Here is a 14,572-nt window from a genome sequence, read left to right as displayed (position 1 = left end):
AGTCTATAAACTTAATCCACCACAGAAACAGAACCGAAGACAAAAACCACATGATTATCTTAACAGATGCAGAGAAGGCCTTCGACAGAATTCAACAGCGCTTTATGCTAAAAACTCTCAATAAACTAGGTATTGATGGAATGTATCTGAAAATAACAAAAGCTATTTATGACAAACCCACAGCCAATATCATGCTGAATGGGCAAAAACTGGAAGCATTCTCTTTGAAATGTGGCACTAGACAAGGATGCCCTCTGTCACCACTCCTATTCAAGGTAGTATTGGAAGTTCTAGCCAGAGCAATTAGGCAAGAAAAAGAAATAAAGCATATTCAATTAGGAAAAGAGGAAGTCAAAATGTCTCTATTTGCAGATGACATAATTGTATATTTAGAAGAACCCATCATCTCAGCCCAAAATCTCCTTAAACTGATAAGAAACTTCAACAAAGTCTCGGGATACAAAATCGATGTTGAGAAATCACAAGCATTTCTTTTTTGTTTGTTTGTTTCTTTCTTCCTTCCCTTTTTATTTTTTATTGCATTTTAGGTTTTGGGGTACATGTGAAGAACATGTAAGATTGTTGCATAGGTACACACTTCCACCCCTTCACCTATATCTGGCATTTCTCCCCATGTTATCTCTCCCCAGCTCCCCAATCCCCCTGCTGTCCCTCCCCTATTTCCCCTGCACAGGCCCCAGTGTGTGATGCTCCTCTACCTGTGTCCATGTGTTCTCATTGTTCAACACCCACCTATGAGTGAGAACATGTGGTGTTTGATTTTGTGCTCTTGTGTCAGTTTGCTGAGAATGATGGTTTCCAGGTTCATCCATGTCCCTACAAAGGACATGAATTCATCATTTTTGTTGGCTGCATAATATTCCATGGTGTATATGTGCCACATTTTCCCTGTCCAGTCTATCATCGAAGGCCATTTGGATTGGTTCCAGGTCTTTGCTATTGTAAACAGTGTTGCAATGAACATTCGTGTGCACGTGTCCTTATAGTAGAACGATTTATAATCCTTTGGGTATACACCCAGTAATGGGATTGCTGGATCAAATGGAATTTCTATTTCTAGGTCCTTGAGGAATCACTACACTGTCTTCCACAATGGTTGAACTAATTTACACTCCCGCCAACAGTGTAAAAGTCTTCCTATTTCTCCACATCCTCTCCAGCATCTGTTGTCTCCAGATTTTTTAATGATCGCTATTCTAACTGACATGAGATGGTATCTCAATGTAGTTTTGATTTGCATTTCTCTAATGACCAGTGATGATGAGCATTTTTTCATATGTTTGTTGACCTCATATATGTTTCCTTTTGTAAAGTGAATTTTCATATCCTTCGCCCACTTTTGAATGGGTTTGTTTGTTTTTTTTTCTTGTAAATCTGTTTTAGTTCTTTGTAAATTCTGGATATTGGCCCTTTGTCAGATGGGTAAACTGCAAAAATTTTTTCCCATTCTGTTGGTTGCCGATTCACTCTAATGACTGTTTCTTTTGCTGTGCAGAAGCCATGGAGTTTGATTAGGTCCCATTTGTCTATTTTGGCTTTTGTTGCCAAAGCTTTTGATGTTTTGGTCATGAAGTCCTTGCCTACGCCTATGTCCTGAATTGTTTTACCTAGATTTTCTTCCAGGGTTTTTATGGTGTTAGGTCTCATGTTTAAGTCTTTAATCCATCTGGAGTTAATTTTAGTGTAAGGTGTCAGGAAGGGGTCCAGTTTCTGCTTTCTGCACATGGCTAGCCAGTTTTCCCAACACCATTTATTATACAGGGAATCCTTTCCCCATTGCTTGTTTTTGTCAGGTTTGTTAAAGATCAGATGGTTGTAGATATGTTGTGTTGCCTCTGAGGCCTCTGTTCTGTTCCATTGGTCTATATCTCTGTTTTGGTACCAGTACCATGCTGTTTTGATTACTGTAGCCTTGTAGTATAATTTGAAGTCTGGTAGTGTGATGCCTCCTGCTTTGTTCTTTTTGCTTAGAATTGAATTGGCTATGCGGGCTCTCTTTTGGTTCCATATGAAGTTTAGGTTTGTTTTTTCCAGTTCTGTGAAGAAGGTCATTGGTAGCTTGATGGGAATAGCATAGAATCTACAAATTAGTTTGGGCAGTATGGCCATTTTCACAATATTGATTCTTCCTAACCATGAACATGAAATGTTTCTCCATCTGTTTGTGTCCTCTCTTATTTCCTTGAGCAGTGGTTTGTAGTTCTCCTTGAAGAGGTCCTTTACATTCCTTGTTAGTTGTATTCCTAGATATTTTATTCTCTTTGTAGCAATTGTGGATGGCAGTTTGTTCTTGATTTAGCTGTCTTTAAGTTTGTTATTGGTGTATAGGAGTGCTTGCAGAAATCACAAGCATTTCTATACACTAGCAACAGACTAACAGAGAGCCAAATCATGAGCAAATTCCCATTCACAATTGCTACAAAGAAAATAAAACACCTAGGAATACAACTAACAAAGGATGTAAAGGACCTTGTAGAGGAGAACTACAAACCACTGCTCAACAAAATAACAGAGGACACAAACAGATGGAGAAACATTCCATGTTCATGGTTAGGAAGAATCAATATTGTGAAAATGGCCATACTGCCCAAAGTAATTTATAGATTCAATGCTATCCCCATCAAGCTACTAATGACCTTCTTCACAGAACTGAAAAACACCACCTTAAACTTCATGTGGAACCAAAGGAGAGCCTGCATAGCCAAGACACTCCTAAGCAAGAAGAACAAAGCCAGAGGCATCGTGCTACCTGATTTCAAACTATACTACAAGGCTATGGTAATCAAAACAGCAGGGTACTGGTACCAAAACAGATATAGACCAATGGAACAGAACAAAGGCTCTGGAGGCAATGCCACACGTCTACAACTATCTGATCTTTGACAAACTTGACAAAAACAAGCAATGGGGAAAGGATTTCCTGTTTAATAAATGGTGTTGGAAAAACTGGCTAGCCATGTGCAGAAAGCAGAAACTGGACCCCTTCCTTACACTTTACACTAAAATTAACTCCAGATGGATTAAAGACTTAAACATAAGACCTTAAACATAAGACCTAAAAACCTTAGGAAAAGAAAACCTAGGCAAAACCATTCAGGACATAGGCATAGGCAAGGAGTTCATGACCAAAACACCAAAACATTGGCAACTAAAGCCAAAAAGAGAAATGGGACCTAATTAAATTCCACAGCTTCTGTATAGCAAAAGAAACAATCACTAGAGTGAACCAGCAACCAACAGAATGGGAAAAACTTTTTGCAATCTACCCACTTTACAAAAGAAGACATACATGAGGCCAACAAACATATGAAAAAATGCTCATCATCACTGGTCATTAGAGAAATGCAAATCAAACTACATTGAGATACCATCTCATGTCAGTTAGAATGGTGATCATTACAAAATCTGGAGACAACAATGCTGGAGAGGATGTGAAGAAACAGGAACACTTTTACACTGTTGGTGGGAGTGTAAACTAGTTCAACTATTGTGGAAGACAGTGTGGTGCTTCCTCAAGGACCTAGAAATAGAAATTCCATTTGATCCAGCAATCCCATTACTGGGTATATACCCAAAGGATTATAAATCATTCTATTATAAAGACACATGCACACATATGTTTATAGTGGCAGTGTTTACAATAGCAAAGACCTGAAACCAACCCAGATGCCCATCAATGATAGACTGAACAAGGAAAATGTGGCAAATATACACCATGGAATACTATGCAGCCATAAAAAATGATGAGTTTGTGTCCTTTGTAGGGACACAGATGAATCTGGAAACCATCATTCTCAGAAAACTGACACAAGAATAGAAAATCAAACATGTTCTCACTCATAGGTGGTGTTAAACAATGAGAACACATGGACACAGGGAGGGGAGCATCACACACTGGGGTCTGTTGGTGGGGCCAAAGGAGGGACAGCGGTGGGGGGGGGAGGTTTTGGAGGGATAACTTGGGGAGAAATGCCAGATGTAGGTGACAGGGGGATGGAGGCAGCAAATCGCATTGCCATGTGTGTACCTATGCAACAATCCTGCATGATCTGCACATGTACCCCAGAACCAAAAGTACAATAAAAAAATGTAAAGTAACTATATGTGTTCATTAGGAATAAATATGAATGTAAATAACAAAAAAATTAGAAAGTAGTACTGATAACATTTACCATCTTTATTCCTGTAACTGGTCACATGACTACAGCTGGTTACTTATTTATTTATTTACTTATTTATTTGAAACAGATTGTTGTTCTATTGCCCAGGCTAGATTGAGTGCAGTTGCATTACCTTGGCTCACTGCCACCTCCACCTCCTGGGCACAAGTGATGCTCCTACCTCAACCTCCTAAGTAAGTGGGACTACAAGCACACTACCATGCCTGACTAAATTTTTGTATTTATTTTCAGTAAAGATGCAGTTTCAGCATGTTGCCCAGGTTGGTCTCACATTCCTAGACTTAAGCAATCCACTCGCCTCAGCTTCTGAAGTGCTGAGATTACAGGCATGAGCCACTGTGCTGGCCACAACTAGTATTTATAAATACTTTTTTTTTTTTTTAACTGACCATCCTATATTCCCATTGTCTTCAGCAAGTCCCTCAGCTGATCAGGTTTCTTTTCCTGCTTGGGTGACTCAAACCTTCATTCCTGAAGGGTATGGCTCATTAGTACTCCTACCTGACTTGGGCTGTTGTAGTGTATATTGACTTTAATTATAGGGCAGAGTATTACTAAGAGGTGCTCTAAGAGATCTTCTGTGTTCCATACATAGTCTTACTTACTGCCACTGTGTAGTAGCAGAACAATTTCCTCCCTGATGACCAAAACCATTCACCCAGACAGTGCAGTAATTCCTTCCTTTGTTTGCTGATTCAGAATCACAAGGAACTGAAGCTGTCTTAGCTTCTAGCTCAATGGAATCATCTCTGTGTCTCCTGAGGGAGCATTCCTCCTTTTGGTAAACCTCTAGATTCTGGTCCTGTTCCTCCTGACTGGGCAGGACCTCCCAACCAGGGTCTCCAGCACCTCCTACAGATGTGTTCAGGCTGGTAACAGGTCTGTACTTTAGTGGAACAGATCTCTCAGAGGAAGAAGCAGACTGCCATCTTTGCTGTTATGTAGCCTTCCAGGTACTGGAAAATCTGAGGCAACTAGGGACTAGAGAAGGCCCCCAGCAAACTGTAGCAGCCCTACAGAAAAGTGGCCAGACTGTTAAAAGAGAGAACAAAAGAAGAGAAAAACAAAACCCATTCAAAGGTCAACAACTTCAAAGATTGAAGGTAGATAAGCCCACAAAGTTGATAAGGAATCAGTAAAGGAATATTGAAAACTCAAACACCCAGCAAAGGTTTGGAACCAGGCTAAGGTTGAGATGGCTGAAACAACAGAATTAGAATTCAGAATATGGAAAAGAATGAAGTTCACTGTGCTAAAGGAGTGTGCTGTAACCCAATGCAAGGAAGCTAAAAATCATTATAAAACATTGCAGGAGCTGACAGACAAAATAACCAGTATAAAGAACATGACCAATCTGACAGAGCTGGAAAACACACTATGAGAATTTCATAGTGCAATCAAAAGTTTTAACAGCAGTATAGAGCAAGTGGAAGAAAGAACCTCAGCACTTGAACACTGGCTTTCTGAAATAAGACAGGAAGCCAAGAATAGAGAAAAAAGAAGGAAAAGGAAAGAATAAAATTTCTAAAAAGCATGGGATTATGTAAAGAAACCAAACCTAAGAAAAATTGGTGTATCTGAAAGAGATGGGGAGAATGGAACCAATTTGGAAAACACTTCAGGATAACATCCATGAGAACTTCTCCAACATAGCTAGACAGGCCAACATTAAAATTCAGAAATGCAGGGACCCCAGTAAGTTACTTCATGAGAAGGTCATCTCCAAGACACATATTCATCAGATTCTCCAAGGTTGAAATGAAAGAAAAAATGTCAAGGACATTCAGAGACAAAAGCCAGATCACCTATAAAGGGAAGCCCATAGACTAACAGTTGATCACTCAGTGGAAATCCTACAAGCAGAAGAGACTGAGGGCCAGTATGCAACATTCTTAAAGAAAAGAATTTCCAAGCCAGATTTTGATATCCAATGAAACTAAGCTTCATAAATAAAGGAGAAATAAGATTCCTTTCAGACAAACAAATGCCAAGGGAATTCATTACTACCAGACCTGAATTACAAGAACTCCTGAAGGAAGCACTAAACATGGAAAGGAAAATCAGTTACCAGCCACTACAAAAACACACTAAAGTATACAGACTAGTGACACAATAAAGCAACCACATAAGCAAGTCTGCAAAGTAACCAGCTAACATCATGAGGAAATGATCAAATCCATACATATCAGTATTAACCTTAAATGTAAATGGGCTAAATGCCCCATTTAAAATTCATAAAGTAGCAAGCTGGATAAAGAACCAAGATCTATCAGTATGCTGTCTTCAATATACCCATCTCACATGCAATGACATACATGGGCTCAAAAAAAAAAAAAAAAAAAAAAGACGGAGGAAAATTCACCAAGCAAATGGAAAGCAGGAAAAAAGGCAGGGTTGTAATCCTAGTTTCTGACAAAACAGGTGTTAAACCAACAAAGGCCAAAAAAGACAAAGAAGAGCATTACATAATGGTAAAGGGTTAAATTCAACAAGGAGATCTATCTATCCTAAAAATATATGCATCCAATATAGGAACATCCAGATTCATAAGGCAGGTTCCTAGAGACCTTTAAAGAGACTTGGAACCTCACGAATAATAGTAGGAGACTTTAATACTCCACTGAAAATGTTAGACCATGAAGACAGAAAATTAACAAAGATATTCAGGACCTGAACTCAGCCCTGGATTAAATGGACCTGATAAATATCTACAGAACTCTTCACCCCAAAACAACAGAATATACATTTTTCTCGTTGTCACATGGCACTTACTCTAAAATGGATCATACAGTTGGAAGTAAAACACTCCTCTTCAAATGCAAAAGAATTGAAATCATAACAAACATTCTCTTGGACCACAGTGCATTCAAATTCAAAATCAAGATTAAGAAAATCACTCAAACCATGCAATTACATAGAAACGGAATAACTTGTTCTTGAATGACTTTTGGGTAAATAATGAAACTGAAGCACAAATTAAGAAGTTCTTTGAAGATAATGAGAACAAAGATGCAACATACCAAAATCTCTGGGAAACAGCTAAGGCAGTGTTAAGAGGAAAATTTATGGCATTAAATGTTCACATCAAAAAGATAGAAAGATTTCAAGTTAACAACTTGAAATTACAAACAGAAGAACTTGAGAACAAAGAGCAAACATATCCCAAAGGTAGAAGATAAGAAATAACCAAAACAATTAACTAAGGTATTGTCTCCTGAAGGAGACAGAGAAGTGAAAAATCACTTAAAAGATCATCTCAGCCTGAAATCTCCTGAAACTGATAAGCAACCTCAGCAAAGTCTCAGGATACAAAATCAATGTGCAAAAATCACAAGCATTCCTATACACCAATAACAGACTGAAAGAGAGCCAAATCAAGAACGAACTGCCATTCACAATTGCTACAAAGAGAATAAAATACCTAGGAATACAACTAACAAGGAACGTAAAGAACCTCTTCAAGGAGAACTACAAACCACTGCTCAAGGAAATAAGAGAGAACACAAACAGATGGAGAAACATTCCATGTTCATGGTTAGGAACGATCAATATCGTGAAAATGGCCATACTGCCCAAAGTAATTTTTCAGATCCAATGCTATCCCCATCAAGCTACCAAAGACCTTCTTCACAGAACTGGAAAAAACCACCTTAAACTTCATATGGAAACAAAAGAGCCCGCATAGCCAAGTCAATTCTAAGCAAAAAGAACAAAGCGGGAGGCATCACACTACCAGACATCAAACTATACTACAAGGCTACAGTAATCAAAACAGCATGGTACTGGTACCAAAACAGAGATATAGACCAATGGACCAGAACAGAGGCCTCAGAGGCAACACAACATATCTACAGTCATCCGATCTTTGACAAACCTGACAAAAACAAACAATGGGGAAAGGATTACCTGTTTAATAAATGGTGTTGGGAAAACTGGCTAGCCATGTGCAGAAAGCAGAAACTGGACCCCTTCCTGACACCTTACACTAAAATTAACTCCAGATGGATTAAAGACTTAAACATAATATCTAGTACCATAAAAAACATAGAAGAAAATCTAGGCAAAACCATTCAGGACATAGGTGTAGGCAAGGACTTCATGACCAAAACACCAAAAGCATTGGCAACAAAAGCCAAAATAGACAAATAGGACCTAATCAAACTCCACAGCTTCTGCACAGCAAAAGAAACAGTCATTAGAGTGAATCGGCAACCAACAGAATGGGAAAAAATTTTTGCAGTTTACCCATCTGACAAAGGGCTGATATCCAGAATTTACAAAGAACTAAAACAGATTTACAAGAAAAAAACAAACAAGCCCATTCAAAAGTAGGCAAAGGATATGAACAGATACTTTACAAAAGAAGACATACATGAGGCCAACAAACATATGAAAAAATGCTCATCATTACTGGTCATTAGAGAAATGCAAATCAAAATTACATTGTGATACTTTCTCACATCAGTTAGAATGGCGATCATTAAAAAATCTGGAGACAACAGACGCTGGAGAGGATGTGGAGAAATAGGAAGACTTTTACACTATTAGTGGGAGTGTAAATTAGTTCAACCATTGTGGAAGACAGTGTGGTGACTCCTCAAGTTACCTAGAAATAGAAATTCCATTTGACACAGCAATCCTATTACTGGGTGTATACTCAAAGGTTTATAAATTGTTCTGCTATAAGGACACATGCACATGAATGTTCATTGCAGCACTGTTTACAATAGCAGAGACCTGGAACCAACCCAAATGGCCATCGATGATAGACTGGACAGGGAAAATGTGGCAGATATACACCATGGAATATTATGCAGCCATCAAAAACGATGAGTTCATGTCCTTTGTAGGGACATGGATGAACCTGGAAACCATCATTCTCAGCAAACTGACACAAGAGCACAAAATCAAACACCGCATGTTCTCACTCATAGGTGGGTGTTGAACAATGAGAACACATGGACACAGGGAGGGGAGCACTACACACTGGGGTGTGTTGGGGAGAAATAGGAGAGGGACAGTGGGGGGTGGTGAGTTGGGGGGAGATAGCATGGGGAGAAATGCCAGATACAGATGATGGGGAGGAAGGCAGCAAATCACACTGCCACATATGCACCTATGCAACAATTTTGCATGTTATTCACATGTACCCCAAACCTAAAATGCAATAAATAAATAAATAATTTTTTAAAAATATCAACAAATTCAGGAGGTTTTTTAAAATTAATAAACTAAATAGAGCCCTAGCTAGGCTAGTAAGGAAGAAAAGAGAGAAGATTCCAATAAACACAATTAGAAACAGTAAGAGGAACATTATAATTGACCCCACAAAAACACAAGCAACCACCAGAAAATATTATGAACACCTCTATGCACATAAACTAGAAAATCTAGAATACAAGGATCAACTCCTGGACACATACGCCAGCCCACCAGACTGAACAAGGAAGAAACTGAATCCACGAACAGACTAATAATGAGTTCTGAAATTGAAGCAGCAATAAACAGCCTACCAACCAATAAAAGCCCAGGACCAGATGATTGAGAGGTGAATTCTATTAGATGTTAAAAAAAATAGCTGATACCATTCCTACTGAAACTATTTCAAAAAAATGTGGAGGAGAGACTCCTCTTCAACTCATTCTATTAGGCCAACACCATCCTGATGCCAAAATGTGGCAGAGATACAACAACAACAACAACAAAAAAAAACTCCAGGCCAACATTCTTGATGAACATTGACCCAAAAATTTCCAACACAATGCTGGCCAGCTGAATCCAGCAGCACATCAAAAAGCTTCATCCACCACAGTCAAGTAGGCTTCATCCCTAGGATGCAAGGTTGGTTCAAAATATGAAAATCAATAAATGTGCTTCATTACATAAACAGAACTAAAGACAAAAACCACAGGTTTATCTCAGTAGACACAGAAAAAGATTTTGATAAAATTCAACATCTAATCATGTTTTTAAAAAGCTCTCAATAAACTAGGTAGTGAAGGAACACACCTCAAAACATTAAACACCATCTGTGATAAACCCACAGCCAGCATCATACTGAGTGGACAAAAGCTGGAAGCATTCCCCTTGAAAACCAACACAAGACAAGGATGCCTTCTTTCACTACTCCTATTCAACATAGTATTGGAAGTTTTGGCCAGGGCAATCAAGCAAGAGAAATAAATAAGAAGTATTCAAATAGGAAGAAAAGAAGTCAAACTATTCCTGTTTGCAGATGACATGATTCTATATCTAGAAAAACCCACAGTCTCAGCCCAAAAGCTTCTTAAGCTGATAAACAACTTCATCAAAGTCTCAGGATACAAAATCAATGTGAGAAAATTACTAGCATTTCTACACATGAACAACAGGTAAGCTGAGACCCAAATCAGGAGTGAACTCCCATTCACAAATGCCACAAAAAGAACAGAATATCTAGGAACACAGATAGCTTGGGAGGTAAAAGATCTCTACAAGGAGAACTGTAAACCACTGTTCAAAGAAATCAGAGATGATGCAAACAAATGAAAAAACTACCTATGCTCATGGATAGGAACAATCAATATCATGAAAAAGGCCATACTGCCCAAAGCAATGTGTAGATTCAATGCTATTTCTATTGAACTACCACTGACATTCTTCACAGAACTAGAAAAAGCTATTTTAAAATTCACATGAAACCAAAATAGAGCCTGAATAGCCAAGGAAATTCTAAACAAAAGGAACAAAGTTGGCAGCATCACACTGATTTCTTTTCTTTTTTCTGTTTTTCTTTTTCTTTTCTTTTTTTTTTTTGAGAGAGAGAGTTTCATCCTGTCTCCCTCACTGGAGTACAATGGTGCAATCTGCTCACTGCAATTTCTGACTCCTGGGTTAAAGCAATTCTCATGCCTCAGCCTTCCAAGTAGCTGGGATTACAGGCACGCACCACCATGCCAGGCTAATTTTTTGTATCTTTAGTAGAGATGGGATTTCACCATGTTGGCTAGGCTTATCTCAGACACCTGACCTCGTGATCTACCTGCTTCAGCCTTTCAAATAATGAGATTACAGGCATGAGCCACCACTCCCGGCCTACCCTATCTGATTTCAACTATACTTCAAGGCTATGGTAACCAAAACACCACAATACAGGTACAAAAACAGACACATATACCAATGGAACAGAACAGAGAACCCAGAAATAAGACCACACACCTACAACTATGATCTTTGAAAAACCTGACAAAAACAAGCAATGGGGAAAGCATTCCCTATTTATAAATGGTACTGGGATAACTGGCTAGCCATATGCAGATTTAAATGGAGCCCCTTTCTTACACCATATGCCAAAATCACCTCAAGATGGATTAAAGACTTAAATGTAAAATCCAAAACTGTAAAAACCCTGGAGTAAAAACCCTGGAAGACAACCTAGGCAATGATATCATCACCCGCAAACTAGGACACTTCACTTCTCTTTCATTTATAAGTCTTTCCTTTGTTTTTCTTGGCTTAATGCTCTGGCCAGGACCTCCATAACATCTTTGCTGTTTTCCTGTTCTTAGGTAGAGAATAATCAATTTTCATCTTCAAATATGATGTGAGTTGTAGTTTTACATATAAGCCATTTATAAAATTGAAGAACTTGCCTACTATTCCTATGTAATGATAATTTTCATCACAAATAAGTGTTGCATTCTATTTTTCATTATTTTTTTTTTTAACTTTTAGGTTCACTGGTACATGTGCAGGCTTGTTATCTATTTAAATTGCATGTCATGGGCGTTTGATATACAGATTATTTCACTAAGCAGGTTACAGACATGGTACTTGATAGAAAGTTTTTTAATCCTCACTCTTCTCCCATCCTCCACCCTCAAGTAGGCCCTGGTGTCTAGTGTTCCCATCTTTGAGTCCATGTGTACTCACTGTTGAGCTCCCACTTATACTTGAGAACACGTGGTGTTTGGTTTTCTGCTCCTCTGTTAGTTATCAAAATAATGGCCTCTAGTTCCATCCATATTGCTGCAAAGGACATGACCTTGTCCTTTTTTATGTCTGTGTAGTATTCTGCAGTGTAGATGTGCCACATTTTCCTTATCTAGTCTACCATTGCTGGGCAATTAGGTTGATTCCATGTCTTTGCTATTCTTTATAATATTGCAATGAACACACACGTACATGTGTCTTTAAAGTAGAATGATTTTTATTCCTTTGGGAATATACCCAATAAATGGATTGCTGGGTCAAATGGTAGCTCTAAGTTCTTTGAAAAATTGCCAAACTGCTTTCCATAATGGCCGAACTAATTAATTTGCATTCCACTAGCAGTGTATAAGCATTCCCTTTTCCCTCCAACCTTTAACAGCATCTGTAATTTTTGACTTTTTAATAATAGTCATTCTGACTGGTGTGAGATGGTATCTCATTGTGGTTTGGATTTATGTTTCTCTAGTGATTAGTGTGTTTACTATGCTTCTAGGCTGTGCATATGGCTTCTTTTCATAAATGTCTGCTCATGTCCTTTGCCTACTTTTTAATGAGGTTGTTTGTTTTCTGCTTGTTAATTTGTTTAAATTCCTCATATATTCTGGATATTAGACCTTCGTCGGATACATAGTTTGTAATATTTTCTGCCATTCTGTAGGCTGACTGTTTGTTGATAGTTTATTTTGCTGTGCAGAAGCTCTTCAATTAGGTTCTAGTTGTCCATTTTTGTTTTAGTTGCATTTGACTTTTGCCATCTTCATTTGATACATTTAAAAAAATTTTTAATGTTATTTTTTAACCCTTTATTTTAGTTTTGGGGTACATGCCAGCAGCTGAGGTAGCACAGTGGGGTGCAGGCACATTGGCTGGTGTGGGGTACCACCAGGAGTGGGACTGTGGTGTTCCTGTGCAATGCTCGTGACAGCAGTGTTGGTGATGGTGGGGATGGAGTTGCTGGTGTCTGCCCTAGCACTGGTGCAGGCATTGTGACAGCCAGAAAGATTGCTTTAACTTGGAAAGTTGAGGCTTCAGTTAGCTATGATCATGCCATTGCACTCAGCCTTGGTGGCAGAGTGAGACCCTATCTCAAATTTTTTTTTTTTTTTTTGAGACAGAGTCTCATGCTGTTGTCCAGGCTGGAGTGCAGTGGCACAGTCTTGGCTCACTGCAACATCCACCTCCTATGTTCAAGAGATTCTCCTGCCTCAGCCTACTGAGTAGCTGGAATTACAGGTGCCCACCACCATGCCTGGCTAATTTTGTATTTTTAGTAGAGACGGGTTTCTTCATGTTGGCCAGACTGGTCCCAAACTCCTGATGTGAAGGCATCTGCCCAGCTGGGCCACCCAAAGTACTGGGATTACAGGTATGAACCACTGCATCCAGCCTGCTTTTTATTATATTAATTGACTGAGTTGTGCTATTTAATTTGCAGGTGTTTAACCAAACTTACTTCTCCATAAAAAAATCAATCTGGCATGACATATTGCTCTTTTTATGTTTATTTAAATTTAATAATTTTTTAAAAGAATTTTGGGTTTGGGTTCTAGAGAAATAGTTGTTTGTGGTTCTTTTTTCTTGTGATTTTGTTGTCTGGATTTTCTTTCTTTCTTTCCTTTTCTTTTAACATAATGTTGGCCTCATAAATTTAGTTGAAAATGTTTACTTGCTTTAATTTCTAAAAGAGTGTGTGTAAAATTGATGCTATTTCTCAATTATATTTTCTATACAATCCATCAGTGAAGCCTTCTGGACCTGGAATTTCCTCTATGGGAAGTATTTCAATTACAAATTCAATTTCTGTGATTTATCTCTGGCTGGCCACATTTTCTATTTCTTCTTGGGTCAGTTTTCATGAAACCAGTCAGATGATCACCTGCTGAAGGGGCATAATTGTCTCATGTAAATACTTGAGGTTCCTCATCTTGCACCAAGAAGATTAAGGACACTGACACACAAAGAGTGAGTTTAGGAGCAGAGGTTTAATAGACAAAAAAAAGACAAAGAGGAAAGCTCTCTCTCTCTTGTGAGAGAGAAGGGAGCCCTAAAGAGAATTCCAGCCCAGAATAACAGTGCCCCAGATTTTATAGGCAGGTTGAGGAGATGATGTCTGATTTATGTAGGGCCAAAGATTGGTTGGACCAGGTGTGACTTGTTACTTGCATCTGAAGTGAGCACAGTCTCGTGGGACTAAGCCCTTAAACCTGTGGCATCTGAGTCGAACTCCAGGTAGTTAGTGTCAGAATTGTGTCAAATTCTAGGACTCTCAACTGCTGTTGGATATTCAGAAAATTATTTAGATGGAGCAAAATCCCATCACTATCCCAGAGAGAGAAACTTACGGTCAGAATAAGCAAGTAAACATCTACCTTTTGGTCCCAGAGGAAAAGATAAAAAAT

Source organism: Aotus nancymaae, unplaced genomic scaffold (genome assembly GCF_030222135.1).
Source record: "Aotus nancymaae isolate 86718 unplaced genomic scaffold, 86718_ANA_hifiasm-v0.15.2.pri h1tg000027l, whole genome shotgun sequence".
Classification (NCBI taxonomy): Eukaryota; Metazoa; Chordata; class Mammalia; order Primates; family Aotidae; genus Aotus; species Aotus nancymaae.
This window is presented reverse-complemented; position numbering follows the sequence as displayed.